Source organism: Giraffa tippelskirchi, chromosome 13, assembly GCF_054371585.1.
Source record: "Giraffa tippelskirchi isolate mGirTip1 chromosome 13, T2T-mGirTip1v1.2.pri, whole genome shotgun sequence".
In the NCBI taxonomy this organism is placed as follows: Eukaryota; Metazoa; Chordata; class Mammalia; order Artiodactyla; family Giraffidae; genus Giraffa; species Giraffa tippelskirchi.
Genome location: NC_137287.1, coordinates 113,608,391 through 113,626,630, shown reverse-complemented (window position 1 = coordinate 113,626,630; position 18,240 = coordinate 113,608,391). Strand labels below are relative to the sequence as shown.

The following is an 18,240-nucleotide window of genomic DNA, read 5'->3' as shown; positions in this document are numbered from 1 at the left end:
TCCAGTGGTCATGTACAGATGTGAGAGTTGGACCATAAAGAAGGCTGAGTGAGGAAGGCTTGATGCCTTTGAACTGTGGTGTTGGAGAAGACTCTTGAGAGTCCCTTGGACTGCAAGGAGATCAAACCAGTCAATCCAGAGGAAATCAACCCTGAATATTCATTGGAAGGACTGATGCTGAAGCTGAAGCTCCAATACTCTGGCCACCTGATGCGAAGAGCCGACTCGTTGGAAAAGGTTGAAGGCAAAAGGAGAAGGGGGCAGCAAAGGATGAGATGATTTGATAGCATCACTGACTCAATGAACGTGAATATGAGCAAAGTCTGGGAGATGGTGAAGGACAGGGAACTTGGTGTGCTGCAGTCCATGGGGTCTTACTGAGTGACTGAACAACAACAACAATTAAAGCAGGGAGGGTCTGGAGTCACAACTGTTTCAGTAAATATTTCTCTTCTGATCTCTCCACAATTCCTGCATTTCCTCAGTTATTGAATCAACCACCACCCTTTAGTAACTTGCAGTCACTTTGACTCATAATCTTTTAAAAATTTTATTTATTTATTTATTTTTGGTTGCATTGGGTCTTCATTGCTGGGTGCAGGCTTTCTCTAGTTGTGGCGAGTGGGGGCTACTCTTTAGTTGCGGTGCATGGGCCTCTCATTGCAGTGGTTTCTCTTGTTGTGGAGCACAGCCTGTATGCATGGGCTTCAGTAGTTGTGGCTCATGGGCTTAGTTGCCCCAGGGCATGTGGGATCTTCCTGGACCAGGGACTGAACTCATCACCCCTGTCCTGGCAGGCAGATTCTTACTCACAAGACCACCAGGGAAGTCCTGACTCGTAATCTTTTCTCTTTGTGCTTCCCATGTGAAATTTTGCTCTCAGTCTGAGGGATTGTTGCTGGGTATGATGAGGAGATCAAGGATAAGAGGTCTTGCGCAGATCTGGTTTCCCAGGGAAGATCAGAGTCATCTTCAGAGGCCACAGGCCATAGCAAAGATGGGAAGGAACTTCCCAGAATGAACTTCCCTGAGTTATGGGTGAGGGTTACAGTGGTACATTTCCTGCCTGTCTCCTGAATGTTATGACATACCTCACCCTTAGCTGTGGGTTGCTTATGGTGGTGAAAGGGACTTTTTATTTCTTATATAAGTCTTGCTTTTTTGAGTTAGGTGTCTTTGGTTGTAAGTAAAAGAAATTCCTGTGCTGGTAATAGTACTAGTGGAACAACATGGAGCCTGATAGCTCCAGAGTTTGAAATATTACATTTTGTTTATTTGTGGAATAACTTTTTTTTTCTATTTTGACTGCACTGGGTCTTCATTGTGGCACGTGGGCTTCTCTTGTTGTGGGGCGAGGGCTTATTTGCCCTGTGGCATGTGGGATCTAGAAAACCTAGACAGTATTTTAAAAAGCAGAGACATTACTTTGCCAATAAATGTCCATCTAGTCAAAGCTATGGTTTTCCCAGTAGTCATGTATGGATGTGAGAGTTGGACCATAAAGAAGGCTGAATGCCAAAGAATTGATGCTTTTGAACTGTGGTGTTGGGGAAGGCTCTTGAGAGTCCCTTAGACTGCAAGGAGATCCAACCAGTCAATCCTAAAGGTAATCAATCCTGAATATTCATGGGAAGGACTGATGCTGAAGCCAAAGCCCCAATACTTTGGCCACCTGATACAAAGAGCTGACTCATTGGAAAAGACCCTGATGCTGGGAAAGATTGAAGGCAGGAGGAGAAGGGGATGACAGAGGATGAGATGGTTGGATGGCATCACCGACTCGATGGACATGGGTTTGAGCAAGCTCTGGCAGATGGTGAAGGACAGGGAAGACTGTCATGCTGCGGTTCATGGGGTCTCAAAGAGTCGGACACGACTGAGCGACTGAACAACAACAACAAATGTGGGATCTTAGTTCCCCCACCAGGGATCGAACCCATATACCCTACACTGGGAGGCAGATTCTTAACCAGTGAACCACCAGGAAGTCCCGAAATATCACAGTTTCAACTACTAGAGAAGGACAAATTCAATTCTCAGTTTGTCCCAAGTCTAAAATCCCAGGGAAGGGTTCAACTTTGGTCAAGCACCCACTCTAAGCCAACTGGCTGTGGCTGGGGGAGCGAGGTCATGGTATATGACATGACTGCTTCTGTAGTTACCCATGGAGTGGTGGCAGAGGTTCCTAGAAAGAGGGCATCTGGGTTGGTAAAATATTTTTTCAATAAAGGATTGTTCAGAATACTCATTTGGGAGCAAGGTGCCTAGAGTGACCTCAGTGTACCTGGCATTTATTAAGCCTCTCCAGGGTCTTACACTTCTCATCATGACCTCAGCCCCCAAAGGGCCACAGTGACCACACAGAGGCCTGACACTGGTGGCCTGGGCTTTGTGGTGCTGACAGTCTGGGAGAGACAGGCTGTGTCCCAGCCCAGATTTCCCTCATCCCCACTGCCTGTCTTCAAGGAGACAGGGTCGAGCAGAAGGTCTCTGCTGTTGTACTGAGTCAGGTTCAAGTGCTAGCTCTGCTGTTGCTAAATTAGAGTTTGGGCAAAGCATGTGACCTCTTGAGCCTCAGTTTCCTTATCTATGAAATGGGGATAAAAAGTATTCACATGCGAGGCTATGAGACTGTCGACAGCGCTGTTTTCAAACTTGAAGGTATAGCAGGATCACCTGGAGGTTTTATTGTTGGGATTCACCCCTGAGAGTTTCTGATTCAATGGGTCTAGAGTGGGGAGCCCCCCAGATCTGCACTTTTAGCAAGCTTCCAGTGAAGCTGATGCTGCTGGTCTGGGGAATCACACTTTGAGAATCTCAGGTCTGTATTTACAGTGGTTCTCAACTGAAGACAATTCTGTCCTCCTTTTCCCCCATCCTCACCACCACCAGGGGACATTTGGCAATGTCTGGAGATATTTTTTAAATTATTTTATTTTTCTTAGTGTCATTTTGCTTGCTTTTATTTTTTGGCTGTGCTGTGCACTATGTGGGATCTTAGTTCCCTGACCAGGGATCGAGCCCCTTGTATTGGAAGCACGAAGTCCTAACCACTGGACCACCAGGGAAGTCCCTCTGGAGATATTTTTGATTGTCTTGATTGGGTGAGAGGCTACTCTTGACATGTAGTTGGTAGAGAACCAGAGATGCTAAACACCTTACAATGAACAAAAAATTCCCCCACAACAAAGGATTATCTGGTCCCAAATGGTAGTAGTTCAAAGATTGAGAAACTCTGTTTTAGTATAAGGCTCTGGTCCTAGCTGTCCTTTGCAGCTGTGCTACACTGGCAAAGTCACTTCACTTTTCCGTGCCTCAGGGTCATGCAGAATTAGTTCCCAGAACCTTTATAGCTCTAACATTCAACCACTTTGGTCAACAGACATTTATTATGGACCAACTACTTGCAAGACATGGTAGCATTTCCATGCAAAGTATCCCTCCTATGGGAGACGCCACACTTGGCAAACACTTTGAAAATATGGTTGGGTTTTACATTGTAATGTGTAACGATTGCTTTTATATCCTGACATAAATAGTACTGTGTTTCCTTCCCTGCCCTTGGCAGAATTTAGAAAAACTATGCTACAGCACCATAACTTTTAATTTTTATTTATATGTCATACATACACGCACTAATGAGGGCTTTTGAGGCACAAGCTTACTAATTGGCGATGCTAACTCTGGGCTTATGTGCAAACCACAGTAATCAAATTTTTCACACTTCGTTAATTGAAGACAACCTTTTGTTTGAAAATTAATAAAATATTTATTGCAATTAGTTCTGGGCTACAATATAACGTTAATTAACAGTGGCTCTTAGTGACTAGCTGATTGAGGAAGAAAATACTAGTGGAACCTGCAGGAGTAGAACAGGCAAGAGTCTTCTGGGGCAAAAGTTTAGCTGTTTTCCTTGGTTTCTAAGCAGTTTTTAAAATTTTTTCATTGTAGTATATTGACTTATTATTTTTTATGGTGTTTAATTGCTTAACAATGTTGTGTTAGTTTCTTCTGTACAGCAATGTGAACCGGCTACATGTATACATATATCCCCTCTCTCTTGAACCTCCCTCCCACCCCATGCCATCCCGCCCCTCTACGTCATCACAGAGCACTGAACTGAGCTCCCTGTACTATACAGTCACTTCCAAGCAGTTGTTTTGCAAAAATTGTCATCTAAACTGCGATGACCAACTCATACCTGTTTGCTTGGGATTTTCCTGGTTTTAGTGCTGGAAGTTCTGTGTCCCTGGAAGCCTCTCGTCCCTGAGAAGTCCATAACAATTGTCTAAAGACTCAAGTTCCTTGACATGAAGACCACCTGTTTGTAGGACACCTCTCAACAAGGCAGCTGGCCTCTCTCGAAGCCAGCAAGGGAGAAAGAGAGAGAAAGCCAGCAAGTTGGAAGTCTCAGTCACTTTGTTATCTAACTCAGAAGTGATATCCCAGCTCGTGCACTACATTAGGATCGAATCCCTACATTCAACCCACTCTCCAGGGAAGGGCATCCCACAAGGGCATGAGTACCAGGAAATGGGGCCGTCTGGGGCCATCTCGGCTGCCTATCACACCCACCACAGGACAAGGTTGCTAGCTTTCCCCACAAGATCCCATTTCTACTGATTAAAAGCTGCTTCTGGGGGCTGTCCTGGGTTTAGTCCTGAAAATTCTACCTCCTGGGGAAGCCCTGAGTCCCAGGAAAACCAGGACAGTTGGTCACCCCAGCATGAGCAAAGTCTGCTACCTGGGCACAGTAGCACACTACCAAGAAACAGTGATGTGCTAAGACCTCATGAGATGTTATGAGATTGTATTGTGGTGGTTTAGTCGTTAAGTTGTGTCTGACTCTTGCGACCTCATGGACTGTATCCCACCAGGCTCTTCTGTCTTTGGGATTTCCCAGGCAAGAATACTGGAGTGGGATGCCATTTCCTTCTCCAAGGGATCTTCCTGACCCAGGGATCAAACCCACATCTCCTACATTACAGGCGGTCTCCTGCATTGCAAGTGAATTCTTTACTGCTGAGCCACCTGGGTCCAAAATACTGACAGCTGAGATGCAAGATGGGGACGAGGTGACTCAGCATCATTTGTGGGAAATAAATCAGGGGCTTTAGTTTATCCTGAGATCAATTAGTGTCAATGGTTTGATGTGGCCCTTTATAAAAAGAGAATGCAACAGAGGCATTAATGAAAATATTGCTAAGGGAACAAAATTACAAAAGTATATAAAAGCTAGGGCCATCAGATGATCAGTTGTCAAAATCTGGAAGGACTTTGCACTGATCTGAAAGGATAAATCAAGATTAGACCAAAATAAATTCTCAGTATGTGGAAGGAAACAGCAAAGAGATGATACAAGTTGTCACAGGCAGGCGAAAGGACAAAGGACACAGGAGTCTAATTTTACACACAAATTCTTCAGTTTATTAGGAAAAGATGTTCTTGGGGTGAATGTCTGAGACCCCCTAGGAGCATCCATGTTGCTATGGTGATGCAGTTGGTCCCCCAGAGGGAGGATAAAGGCTACTTTCTGCAGTCATCCACTGAAGGGGTTCCTGGGACAGAGGGGGACACAGACCTTTTAGTATTTTGTTTTTTTCTGGTGTGACTTTTTCCAGATTTAGTGCTTTGGGAGTGAAAGTGAAAATCACTTATTCGTGTTTGATGCTTTGCGACCCCATGGACTGTAGCCCACCAGGTTCCTCTGCCCATGTAATTCTACTAGAGTGAGTTGCCATGCCTTCTCCAGGGGATCTTCCCAACCCAGGGATCAAACCCAGGTTTCCCACATTGCAGCAGATTCTTTACCATCTGAGCCATAGGGAAGTGCATCTCAGATCTGAGTGCACGAGAATCTGCTGGAAGACTTGTCAGAACAGATAGCCGGGCTCCACGCCCAGAGTTTCTGATTTAGCAGGTCTAGGATGGGGCCAAAGCATGTGCATTTCTAATGATACTAGGCAATGCTGCTGCTGCTGGTCCAGGAACCACTGCCCTAGGCAATGACGCCCAAAACGAACTTGCAGTTCTTTAAAGGAAACCAAAACTTACCTTGTCAACTCACATTCATAACTTTCTCCTAATCCTGTCTTCTCCGCTGAACAACGAATGGATGTGTCTGTGTGTGGCCCTCTGAGTTTCTCTCTATCCTGACGTAGGGAAGAGGCCCCCTATTAAATTCATCTAACTTGTCAGGCTTCTCTCACCAGCCTTGTATTCTAAAGCTGACGTGGTGATGGTTTAGTCACTAAGTCATGTCCAACTCTTTGTGACCCCATGATCTGTAGCCTGCCAGGCTCCTCTGTCCATGGGATTTCCCAGGCAAGAATACTGGAGTAGGTTGCCATTTCCTTCTCTGGAGGCTCTTTCCTTACCTAGGGATCGAGCCCGCATCTCTTGTATTGCAGTGCTTTCTTTGCCGCTGAGCTACCTGGGAAGCCCAATGTTGACATAATGTAAGATGTTTTTGCTTCCTTATGATGTCTGGCACCTCTTCATCAGAACTCCCTAATAGGAGAAATATGCATTATGAGTCTTTCTTCTCCCTAAACCCTGGCTGCACGCTACGACTCCTTGGGATTTAAAAAGTCCAAAGTTGACCTCCGACTCAAATGAATTAAACCAGGGCCTCTCAGGGGGAAGGGAAGGGTATCACCAATTTAAAAACAGCTTTCTTAGGTGACTATCATGATACTAAAAAACCAGAGCTGTGAATGCAGCCTCAAGCAGAGAGTGCCTTCTTGGGGTGGTAACAAGTGCCATACAGAGATACTTCTAGGCCAGTGGCCCTCAACCTTGCTTACACTTAGAATCACCTGGGGTGCTTTTAAAACTCACAATTCAGGCCTCACTCCAGACCACTTAACTCAGGCTCTCAAGGGAGGGTATCCATTCATCAGTACTTTTTAATATTTCCCAGGTGATTACAATGTGAAGCCAAGGCTGGGAACCGCTGGTCTAGAAGTATCTCTGCATAGGACCTGTCACTGTTCCAGGCTTTTGCAGGGGATGTTACACTTGGCTTAAAGCACAGGAACTGTTAGATCTTGGCCCAGCATCAAGCACAGACAAGCAGTACCTGCTCCTTAGAAGTCTGCTTTTCAGCTTTTTGTAGCCCTTCCTCCAAGCTTCTAAGTTTTATTGGTACCAACTTTGTCCCTTGTTTCTCCAATCCTCGTGATGGTAGCTGCTCCCTGGTGCTGCTACTTCTAGAATATCTTAGTGTTCTCTTTTTGCCTTTTCAGTACCTAGTTAGCACATTTATGCCCAGTTGACAGTTATTCACATTAAATTATTTCTATTAAAATAACTGTTTGTTTGTTTGTTTTTGCTCCTGACCAGAGCCTGACTGATACACTGAGATCTGGAGCAGAAGTAAATCTGGAACTGCTGTAGGGATAATGTGTCCTAGGATAGTAAGAAAGAGGACAAGTATAACAGAAACAATATTCAAAGAGGAACTAGAAGAAAACATTCCCAAAGTGAAGGGAGACAGTCAAATGGGGTTATCAAGTGAATTTAATGGGAATACAAAAAACTAATAGTGAGACAGATGCACTGATGAAGCCATTATATTTCAAGGATAAGGAATAACTCTGATGAAAATTGAGGCAGAAGAATCAGGTTGTCCTCAAAGGAAATAAAAATCAGATGGCTTTAGCTTTTCAACTCTGGCATTAGATTCTAGAAGGAAATGAAGTGATGAAGACAATCAGAAGGAAATGAAATGATGAAGACAACCAAAGGAAAAAGGATGAGATCCAAAATTTCATGCCCGAAGTTGATATGTGACTCCAACATGCAAGGATTCACTAAGTATTTCATATATTCTTCTTGTGGGAAAGGGAGTGGCAAGGAGATACCTGATGTACTTCAGTCAACCAAGAGATGAATCAACACAAAGAATTCATGAGAAAAGTATGTAGCATTTATGGAAAGGAAAGTTGTATGGTGGGCTTCCCAGGTGGTGCTAGTGGTAAAGAATCCACCTGCCAATGCAGGAGATGCCAGAGATGTGGGTTTGACCCTAGATTAGGAAGATCTCTTGCAGTTGGAAATGGCAACCCACTCCAGTATTCTTGCCTGGAAAAGTCCCGTGTAGCCTGGTGGGCTACAGTCCCTGGGGTTTCAAAGAGTTAGACACAACTGAGCACCCGTGCATACAAGTTGTATGGTGGTGTGCTCCGTAACAGTTTATACATAAAATTAAAATTAAATAACCATGAAAATTATAAAACAAAATGGAGCTGTTTTAATTCTTTAAAATATACATAAGAAAATGATCTTATAATTTTATCACAGTATACCACTGGAAACCAGAGGATAGGGGTGAGGAGAGAGTAAGGAAGTATAAGGAAACTGATTTTCTCAAGAGGAGTCAACTGCTACTTTTTAATTTCTGAATTTGATAACTTCAGAGATGTAAATGAAAGCATGCTATTTACAGATGTGGAAATAATCACCAGAACTGAAAATATTTTGTTAACGAAATTTGCAGAAGGTAGGAAAAATTAATGTCTTACTTATTTTTAAATGTCTGCTTTGACTGCTATAACAAAGTATAATACCACAGAGTGAATGACTGTGAAACCGTTTCTCGCAGTTCTGGAGGCTGGAAGTTCAAGACAAGGGTGACAGCAGGGGTGCTGGTGGGGCTCTCTTCTGGGTCACAGGCTGTTTACTTCTCATTGTGTCCTCACTGAGGTGGAAGAGGTGAGTGAGATCTCTGGGGTCTCTTATAAGAGCACTGATCCCACCACGAAAGCTCCACCCTCAGGACCTAAGCACCTCCCAAAGGCACCACCTCCTAATACTATTACTTTAGGCATTAGAATTTCAACCTGTGCATTTTGGGGAAACACAAACATTCATACGGTACCAAACTAAAAACATTCTGTTTATCGAATTAGCAAGGTAGGAAAAATGAGAAAATAAGAGATAGAAGCGTATAAAATGTAATACAAGAAAATGGAATCGAGACCAAAGATATCTGTTATGAAAGTACATATACATTAAAAAAAAACACCTTCTAAAACAAAATGACTTTTTGTCATTTCAAAATGACTTTTCAATTAGGACACCCCCTAAAATAAAATTATTAAGGCAGATACACCAGCCAAACTCAAACAGAAAGAAGGCAGGGATCACAAAGCTGCTGTTAGAGGAAGGGAAATTCAAAGTAGATATTATTAAATGAGACTAAGGTCACTTAACAAACCACTGTCATTTAATCCACTACCTTGATGTAGTAATTGTGAATATAATGTAACTTACAAATATACATAGAAGAAATTGCACGTGCAATGAGAAATCCACAGAAAAGCAATTAGTGATAAACTTGAAAGTATTCTTTTAATTCTTGACAGATCATGTTGACATAAATTAGACTAAAGAGAGAATTTAAATAACAGAATCAGTTGAATGATGTACATGAAGACCAAAGCCCTATCTCCCTCAGGTTTTGGAAGGGTGATTCAAGGGTCTTCCTCCCAGGTTCCTACTTGCCCTTTGTAAACTTAGTCTTGGGCTGAAGTGGGCAGATCAACAGATGGTGGGAAAAGCGGGGTTTGGAATCCCTCATACCTGGACTTCAGACTTAGCCCCATGACTGATGACTGTGCGACCCTAGATCAGATTCTTCACTGCTCTAAGCCTAAGTCCCTTTAGCTAAAAAAATCTGTAATATTTCCCCCTCTTATAGAATTCTGGTATCAGTAAAAATTAAACGAAGCCCCTTCTAGGGAGCAAACAGTGCTTGACCAAATCAGATAAGCAATACATGTGTTTTTGCAGGCTGATCAGCAGAGAGTGTAGAATGAACTTGATTATGTAATTGTCACATCTGTATGTATATGGTTGGGTTCCTTAGCCTCAACATTACTAACACTCGGGCTGGATCATTCTTTGTGGGTGGGGGCTGTCCTATGCCAACTGTAGGATATTATAGCATCTGTATCAAATAGCATTTCTGGCTTTTATCCACTAAATGCCAGTAGCATCCCCTCCCAGTTGTGACAACCAAATATGTCTCTCCAGACATTGCCAAATGTCCCCAGAAGGATAAAGTCACCCCAGTTAAGGATCACTGGAAAAGAGATGTGGAGTGCTCTCAAAAATGGGTGATTTTTGTCCTTGGGTGGTGAGATTTGGAGGAACTGTTTTCATTAGCCTGTTCTGTGTTGCTGAATGCAGAATCTATGGAGTGCGTTCAATAAGGTAGTGAATAAAATGCATGTTCAATGTTTTATTGCTTTTTACTTTGTGAAACCAGAGGCCAAGCAGTACCCAACCCTGTTTTCTCCCATGGTCCCTGGACTACCGGGAGATAGTCAGACCTCTTCTGGGTGTGACCAGTTGGCATGTAGTAAAAGTGCAATCAGTGTGGGTTATCTGTCTTTCCTTCAGCTCTTTGCTCTCGGAGAGAAGAGATGATTAGAGCAAAGTCTCCTTCCTGAGGGCCAACAGAATGGAACGGTCTTTGTGCAGAGCCCTTAACAGCTTCACGATTTTATTTCAAACGAGCAGACATGCCATTTGCTGACAAAAATCAACCAAACAAGCGAGCGTTAGGCAGTAATCCACCTGAGCTACTATGCTTGTGGCAAAAATCTCAAAGACCCCAAAAGCATAGCATCATCATGTTTACATCACAGCCCTGAAATGAACATGAAATGTGCTATTGAGACTGATTTCTCCATTATCCTGTCGCGTTCTGATTTTTAAAAGAGATCAAAATTCCATTTTTCCTGAAGAAAGGGAGCACAAATTCACAGATTTCATTACCAACTTAAAACAAATTGAGCAAAAAATTAGGGGGAATTTTTTTACATACACAGCAAGGCCTCCTTTTAAAGCCAGCAAACATCTGTGCACTTAAGTACCTTCTGTTAGGGTCTAAGGAAGTCAGTTTTTGGAATATGTGTGAGTTCATTGACTTGCCTCACTTACAAAAACTGAATAAGAGATGAAGAAATCATTTTTTATTTTTTAAAAAGGTGGGAAAAATGATACATCTGCCAAGACAGTTTGGATGGGGCATTCAGATCTTATAATAAACAGATGAAGAATGCAGTCCTGAGCTGGAACTGGGCCAGATGCTGGGGCAGCATTTGGGTTTTGTGTTCTGAGTTTTCATTTATTAATTTAAAAATCACATTTTGTGCTCTTTTTCTAAGTATGAAAAATATTTGTTCCTGCTAGAGCTCTGCTCACAAATAGCAGTAGCCACTGGGCACATGAGACTATTTAAATTTAAATTTAAATTAATAAAATCAAATAAAAAATTCAGGTCCTAAGTCATATCATGCATGATGCATTTCAAGTGTCAGTAGCTGTTCACTACCATATTGGACAGTGCTGCTGTAGAGAATTTGGAAAATAAAGACACACATAAAAGAGAAAGGATAAAGGCAACTTATCCTGAAATGTGGTGGATTGCTTCTTGATCTTTATTCTAATATTTCCATATGAAATTTAAAAAGTTGGTTTAATTGGGCTATTATATATATGCATCAGTTCAGCTCAGTTCAGTCACTCAGTCATGTCCAACTCTTTGCGGCCCCATGAACAGCACGGCAGGCCTCCCTGTCCATCACCAACTCCTAGAATTTACCCAAATTCATGTCCATTAGGTCAGTGATGTCATCTAATCATCTCATCCTCTGTCGTCCCCTTCTCCTCCTACCTTCAATCTTTCCCAACATCAGGGTCTTTTCAAATGAGTCAGCTCTTCGCATCAGGTGGCCAAAATATTGGAGCTTCAGCTTCAACATCAGTCCTTCCAATGAACACTCAGGACTGATCTCCTTTAGGATGGACTAGTTGGATCTCCTTGCAGCCCAAGGGACTCTCAAGAGTCTTCTCCAGCACCACAGTTCAAAAGCATCAATTCTTTGGCTCAGCTTTCTTTGTAGTCTAACTCGCACATCCATACATGACCACTGGAAAAACCATAGCCTCGACTAGACAGACCTTTGTTGACAAAGTAATGTCTCTGCTTGTAAATATGCTATCTAGGTTGGTCATAACTTTCCTTCCAAGGAGTAAGTGTCTTTTAATTTCATGGCTGCAGTCACCATCTGCAGTGATTTTGGAGCCCCCAAAAATAAAGTCAGCCACTGTTTCCACTGTTTCCCATCTATTTGCCATGAAGTGATGGGACCAGATGCCATGATCTTAGATTTCTGAATGTTGAGCTTTAAGCCAACTTTCTCACTCTCCTCTTTATATATAAATATATATGTATGGTAGGAAATTCTTTGTGTAGCTCACTTTAACATTTTATCATATGTTGCCCATCGAAAAATACATTCTTTTTAAAAAATTAATTAATTACTTTGGCTGCGTTGGTTCTTGGGGGTTCTTTCTTGCATCATGTGGGATCTTTCCTGGCTGGCATGGGCTTACTCTAGTGGCAGCACAGGCTTCAGTAGTTTTGGCAAGAGGGTTTAGTTGCTCCTCGGCATATAGGATCTTAGTTCCCCAACTAGGGATTGAACCTGAGTCCCCTGCATTGCAAGGAGGATTCTTAACTGCTGGACCACCACAGAGGTCCCTGTTGAAAATATTTTTTGAAAACATGACTTCTAAAACTTTCAGCTTGGAAAGATAATTCTTATTGTAGGAAATCGAAGTAAAAGAGAAAGCAAAATTTCTCCTGAAATTTCCCCACTCTGAGACAAAAATCTTCAACTTTTTGGTGAACACTTCTTTTCAGATATTTCTTTGCACATACATACACAGATGGGTATATAAGCAGTCAGCTTTATTAAGGATATTTCCATGTCAGTGAAAACAGAGATACATTATCCCTTTTATTGGCTACAGATTATATCAAGGCACAGATGTTATGTTTGACCCTTGTTGCTTTATCTGATAAATACCTCCCCCTTTCTGCAGCATTCTCCTCTTTCTTCTGAAAAAAATTTTCCTTCTTTTTTATTCCTTCCTTCCTTTCTTTTCTCCTTTCCGCTCCTTTCTCCCTCCATCTCTGTTTTCTGTCCCAGGTCCCCTGCTTAGTGTAAGGGATAGAACAGTGAAGAAAATAAAGTTCCTGTTTTCATGGAGTTTGTGTCCTAGTAAAGGAGGCAGAAAAGACAGTGGACACAGGAAAGAAACATGAATAAATAACAGTTCAGTTACAGGTTAAGGAAAGTGCTCTGAGGGAAGCAACCTGGCTGATGGAAGCTTGGGCCCAAGTCAGTCTGGATGGATTCAATCCTCTTGCTTCTACCTGGTTCCTGGGTGGCCCTGGGAAGTGGAGATGGTAGGTGACTGCCCCAGGAGAGGCAGGAAGCAGAGTGAAGTGATGGTCACTGGGGCTGGAGTGGTCAAGACCCCTGGACCTTGTTCAGAGGCTGACATTGCTCTAGTGGTTCCCACTTGGAGATGATCTTGGTCCCCTGGAGGACAACGGACAGTGTGGAGACATTTTTGGTTGTCACTACTCAGGGGGAGTGTGCTATTGGCATTTAGTGGGTGGCCGCCTTTACATGCTACAATGTAAAGGCAGTCTTCACAGTGAGAACTACCTGGCTTAAAATGTCGGTGGTGCTGAGGTTGAGAAACTGTTCTAGAAGGTGCCGGTGTTACTGACCCAGACCCTTGAACTCTTTAATCAATAGAAATTGATAGGAGAGGCCAGACAAGAAAGTCAGGCAAGGTTTAATTGGGACTCACACTGCAGCTCGAGGGAGTGAAAACAAGAAACAGGCGCCCTTGCTCGTTCTCTGAGGTGGACGGGCTGGTTGGTCAATGGGATGAGGGTAGGGGCAGATTTGTGGGTTGGGCCAGAGGGGTGGCTTAGGTGGTCTGCTCAACCCCTTAGTATTGCTGTGTGCAGGGCTCATATGCAATACCCTGCTTTTTGCTCCCAGCTCCTCAGAAGTGGCAGTTGGTTTGTGGCCTTTTTGTATCTGATTGTTCATAATTGCCCTGACTGTAGTTCAATTTTGGGTCTTGTTCACAGTATCACTTATGCTGCAGGTTGGCGGGGACTTACATCCAGAGCTGAGCCTGGCTGACATGGATGCATGTATCAGAGATGCTGCACGGTAGGTGCCCTGATGCTGATGTCTGGTTTTGTAGCAAAGTTTGTCCTGGGAGGCCTTGCTCAGGGAGGGGACCTAGAGGAGCTGCTCTGGGCTCCTGGCCCCTCTGGCTGGACTGCATGTCTGTGGGAGGCAAGTGGGTGCCCAAGATTTCAAGCCCTTGTCCAGTGTCTGGTCCAGCTCTTATCTGGTGCAGAGGGCCGAGAGGAATGGTGGTCTTACTTCATTTCTGTTTGCACCACTAATGTTTATATTAAAGGTGAGGCTTCTGAGCCAGGCAGCCGTGGGTTCAAATCCTGACTCTGCCACAAGCCCACTGGGTAACCTTGGGCAGTTGGTTTGACTTTTTGAGGATTTCTTTCCTCCTTGTCAGGATGGCTGGGAGGCTTGCATAAGACTAGACATGTGACAGTTCAGTTAAGTTTAGTCACTCAGTCGTGTCTGACTCTTTGCGGCCCATGGACTGCAGCTTGTCAGACTTCCGTGTCCTTCACCAACTCCCGGAGCTTGCTCAAACTCATGTTGGTCGCGTCGGTGATGCCATCCAACCATCTCATCCTCCATCGTCCCCTTCTCCTCCCGCCTTTAATCTTCCCCAGCATCAAGGTCTTTTCAAATGAGTCAGCTCTTCTCATCAGGTGGCCGAAGAATTGGAGTTTCAGCTTCAGCATCAGTCCTTCCACTGAATATTCAGGACTGATTTCCTTTAGGATTGGCTAGTTGGATCTCCTTGCAGTCCAAGGGACTCTCAAGAGTCTTTTCCAACACCACAGTTTAAAAGCATCGATTCTTTGGTGCTCAGCTTTCTTTATAGTCCAACTCTCACATTCATACATCAATACCGGAAAAACCACAGCTTTGACTAGACAGACCTTTGTTGGCAAAGTAATGTCTCTGCTTTTTAATATGCTATCTAGGTTGGTCATGGCTTTTCTTCCAAGGAGCAAGCGTCTTTTAATTTCATGGCTGCAATCACTATCTGCAGTAATTTTGGAGCCCCCAAAAATAAAGTCTGTCACTGTTTCCATTGTTTCCCCATCTATTTGCATGAAGTGATGGGACTAGATGCCATAATCTTAGTTTTTTGAATGTTGAATTTTAAGCCAACATTTTCACTCTCCTCTTTCACTTTCATCAAGAGGTTCTTTAGTCCTTTTTCACTTTTTGCCATAAGGGTAATGTCATCTGTGTATCTGAGGTTATTGATATTTCTCCCGGCAATCTTGATTCCAGCTTGTACTTCATCCGGCCTGGTGTTTTGCATGATGTACTCTGCATATAAGTTAAATAAGCAGGGTGACAATATACAGCCTTGATGTACTCCTTTCCAGATTTGGAACCAATCTGTTGTTCCATGTGCAGTTCTAACTGTTGCTTTTTGACCTGCATACAGATTTCTCAGGAGGCTGGTCAGGTGGTCTGGTATTCCCATCTCTTGAAGAATTTTCCAGTTTGTTGTGACCCACATAGTCAAAGGCTTTGACGTAGTCAATAAAGCAGAAGTAGATGTTTTTCTGGAACTCTCTTGCTTTTTCGATGATCCAATGGATGTTGGCAATTTGATCTCTGGTTCCGCTGCCTTTTCTAAAACCAGCTTGGACATCTGCAAGTTCATGGTTCACATTCTGTTGAAGCCTGGCTTGGAGAATTTTGAGCATTACTTTGCTAGCGTGAATGCAATTGTGCGGTAGTTTGAACATTCTTTGGCATTGCCTTTCTTTGGGATTGGAATGAAAGCTGACCTTTTCCAGTCCTGTGGCCACTGTTGAGTTTTCCAAATTTGCTGGCATATTGAGTGCAGCACTTTCACAGCATAATCTTTTAGGATTTGAAGTAGCTCAACTGGGATTCCATCACCTCCACTAGCTTTGTTCGTAGTGATGCTTTCTAAGGCCCACTTGACTTTGCATTCCAGGGTGTCTGGCTCTAGGAGAGTGATCATACCATCATGGTTATCTGGGTCATGAAGATCTTTTTTGTACAGTTCTTCTGTGTATTCTTGCCACCTCTTCTTAATATCTTCTGCTTCTGTTAGGTCCATACCATTTCTGTCCTTTATTGTGCCCATCTTTGCATGAAATATTCACTTGGTATCTCTGATTTTCTTGAAGAGATCTCTAGTCTTTTCTATTCTATTGTTTTCCTCTATTTCTTTGCACTAATCACTGAGGAAGGCTTTCTTATCTCTCCTTGCTATTCTTTAGAACTCTGCATTCAGATGGGTGTATCTTTCCTTTTCTCCTTTGTCATTAGCTTCTCTTCTTTTCACAGCTCTTTGTAAGGCCTCCTCAGACAACCATTTTGCCTTTTTGTATTTCTTTTTCTTGGGGATGGTCTTAATCACTGCCTCCTGTCCAATGTCACGAACCTCCGTCCATATTTCTTCAGGCACTCTGTCTATGAGATCTAATCCCTTGAATCTATTTGTCACTTCCACTGAATAATCATACGGGATTTGATTTAGGTCATGCCTGAATGGTCTAATGGTTTTCCCTACTTTCTTCAATTCAATTCAATTCAAATTAAGTGACAAAAAGAGGTCCACTGGAGAAGGGAATGGCAAACCATTTCAGTATTCTTGCCTTGAAAACCCCATGAACAGTATGAAAAAGTGTGTGACGGTGCTTTATAAACTGTAAAATACTATCCCCATGTGAAGTGGAATCAATAAGGACACTTGAAAAGGAGACAGAAATTCCCTAGGAAGTTTCGGAGCCATGGATGCTGACCAGACACAGCCTGGGAGGGGGGTGTGAAAGATGCTCTGGATTTGAAATGTCACCAGAACAGGCTCTGCCTGTGATATTTCCACACTGACTGCCCAAGGACAAGTCACAAAGAGAACAGCTGGCAGGACTCAGGGCCTTCACACTTCTACTTCCAGCGCTCTACAGAAGGGCAGCAAAAATTAGGGGGTGGAATTTGAAGGAAGAGTCCTGCAGAGCAGTTTTCTGTCTCAGAGGTGGTTCCCTCTGTACCACCCAGATCCCAAGGGCTGGAGGGTCTGAAGTGACCCAGTGACCATGAGCTGTCCACCTGGGAGCCAGGCTCTTTACTCATATGATCTCCTTTAATATTCCCCACACTCTTGAGGGTGGGCATGTTTATTCCCATTTCACAGATGACAATGCTGAGACCCACTGGGCGAATTACTGGCCACAGGTCACATGGCTCATAAGTGGTTCTACTTAGATTTAAATTCAGACCATTTAACTCTATCCCAAGAAAGATTCTCTTTCTCTTATATCTCCCAGGCTTCCTCAGAAATTGGCTGCTGGAGGAGGGGTTAGGAGTTTTTTTAGTTAGAAATAACGTAAGAGCTGTTTAGGACCCCGGCCTCTTGCTGCAGATCATAGGCTCTAGGGCGCACGGGTGTCAGTAATTGTGGCACACAGGCTTAGTTGTTCTGTGTCATGTGGAATCTTCCCAGACCAGGAATTGAACCTGTGTCCCCTGCATTGGCAGGTGGATTCTCAATCACTGGACCACCAGGGAAGTCAAGGACCCTGGCCTCAAGAACCAATGATTGTGAAACAGTGGTCCAGAGGTGGCCTATGGGGCAGGTGGTAGCCAGATGGCTGCTGAGCTAGAATCAAAGCACTGATATGAACAGGGGAGCCTCCTCCCTTTGGTTCTGTTTCAACTGGAGAATTTGTAATTTGCACATGGGAAATGATTGCCTGCTTTTCCATCTAAATAAAAATCCATTTGTTTAGGTGTTAGTAGTTTTGTCAGAGCAGGGCAGTCTTTTCAATGTTCCTTTTTGGTTTCTCAGGCCATGGGTCAGACAAGTCATTGTTTCCAGGAGACACTGCATAAACTGGGCCTCCTAAACCAATGACAGTACACTTGCCGTGTGCACAGATCTGTACTCTGAGGGTCGGCACGTGTCCCCAAATCTGAGCTGCTTGCAGGACACTCAGGGAAGTAGGGGATGGACTGCAGAGTTGGTAACCATGCTCCATGCTTTTGCTGGGTTTTACACTGTGCTTTGTCCCTGCATTGACCATGTGCAGGTCAAATGCATTGTTCCATGTCTGTCTACCCACCAGCCTGGGAACAACCATCTCCCCCATCTCTGTAGCCCTAGACTGTTGCACAAGATCTGAATGCAGACGTGTTTAAGGGAATGCATGTACCCTCCCATATAAGGCAGTTTGCCCTCCCATATAAGGCAGATTGGTTATGG

General features: G+C 43.6%; 1 long non-coding RNA gene across 1 annotated transcript in view; it reads left to right on the top strand.

Annotated features, from left to right (window-relative positions):
• The window catches only part of LOC145532294 (uncharacterized), a 74,682-nt gene extending 59,799 nt beyond the window's left edge, over positions 1-14,883 (top strand). The window contains exons 4-7 of the long non-coding RNA XR_014073133.1: positions 7,345-7,920; positions 8,450-8,503; positions 8,606-8,715; positions 13,970-14,883. This is a non-coding gene — a long non-coding RNA (uncharacterized LOC145532294). The remainder of the gene's footprint in view (positions 1-7,344; positions 7,921-8,449; positions 8,504-8,605; positions 8,716-13,969) is intronic.
• The last annotated feature ends 3,357 nt before the right edge of the window (positions 14,884-18,240 follow it).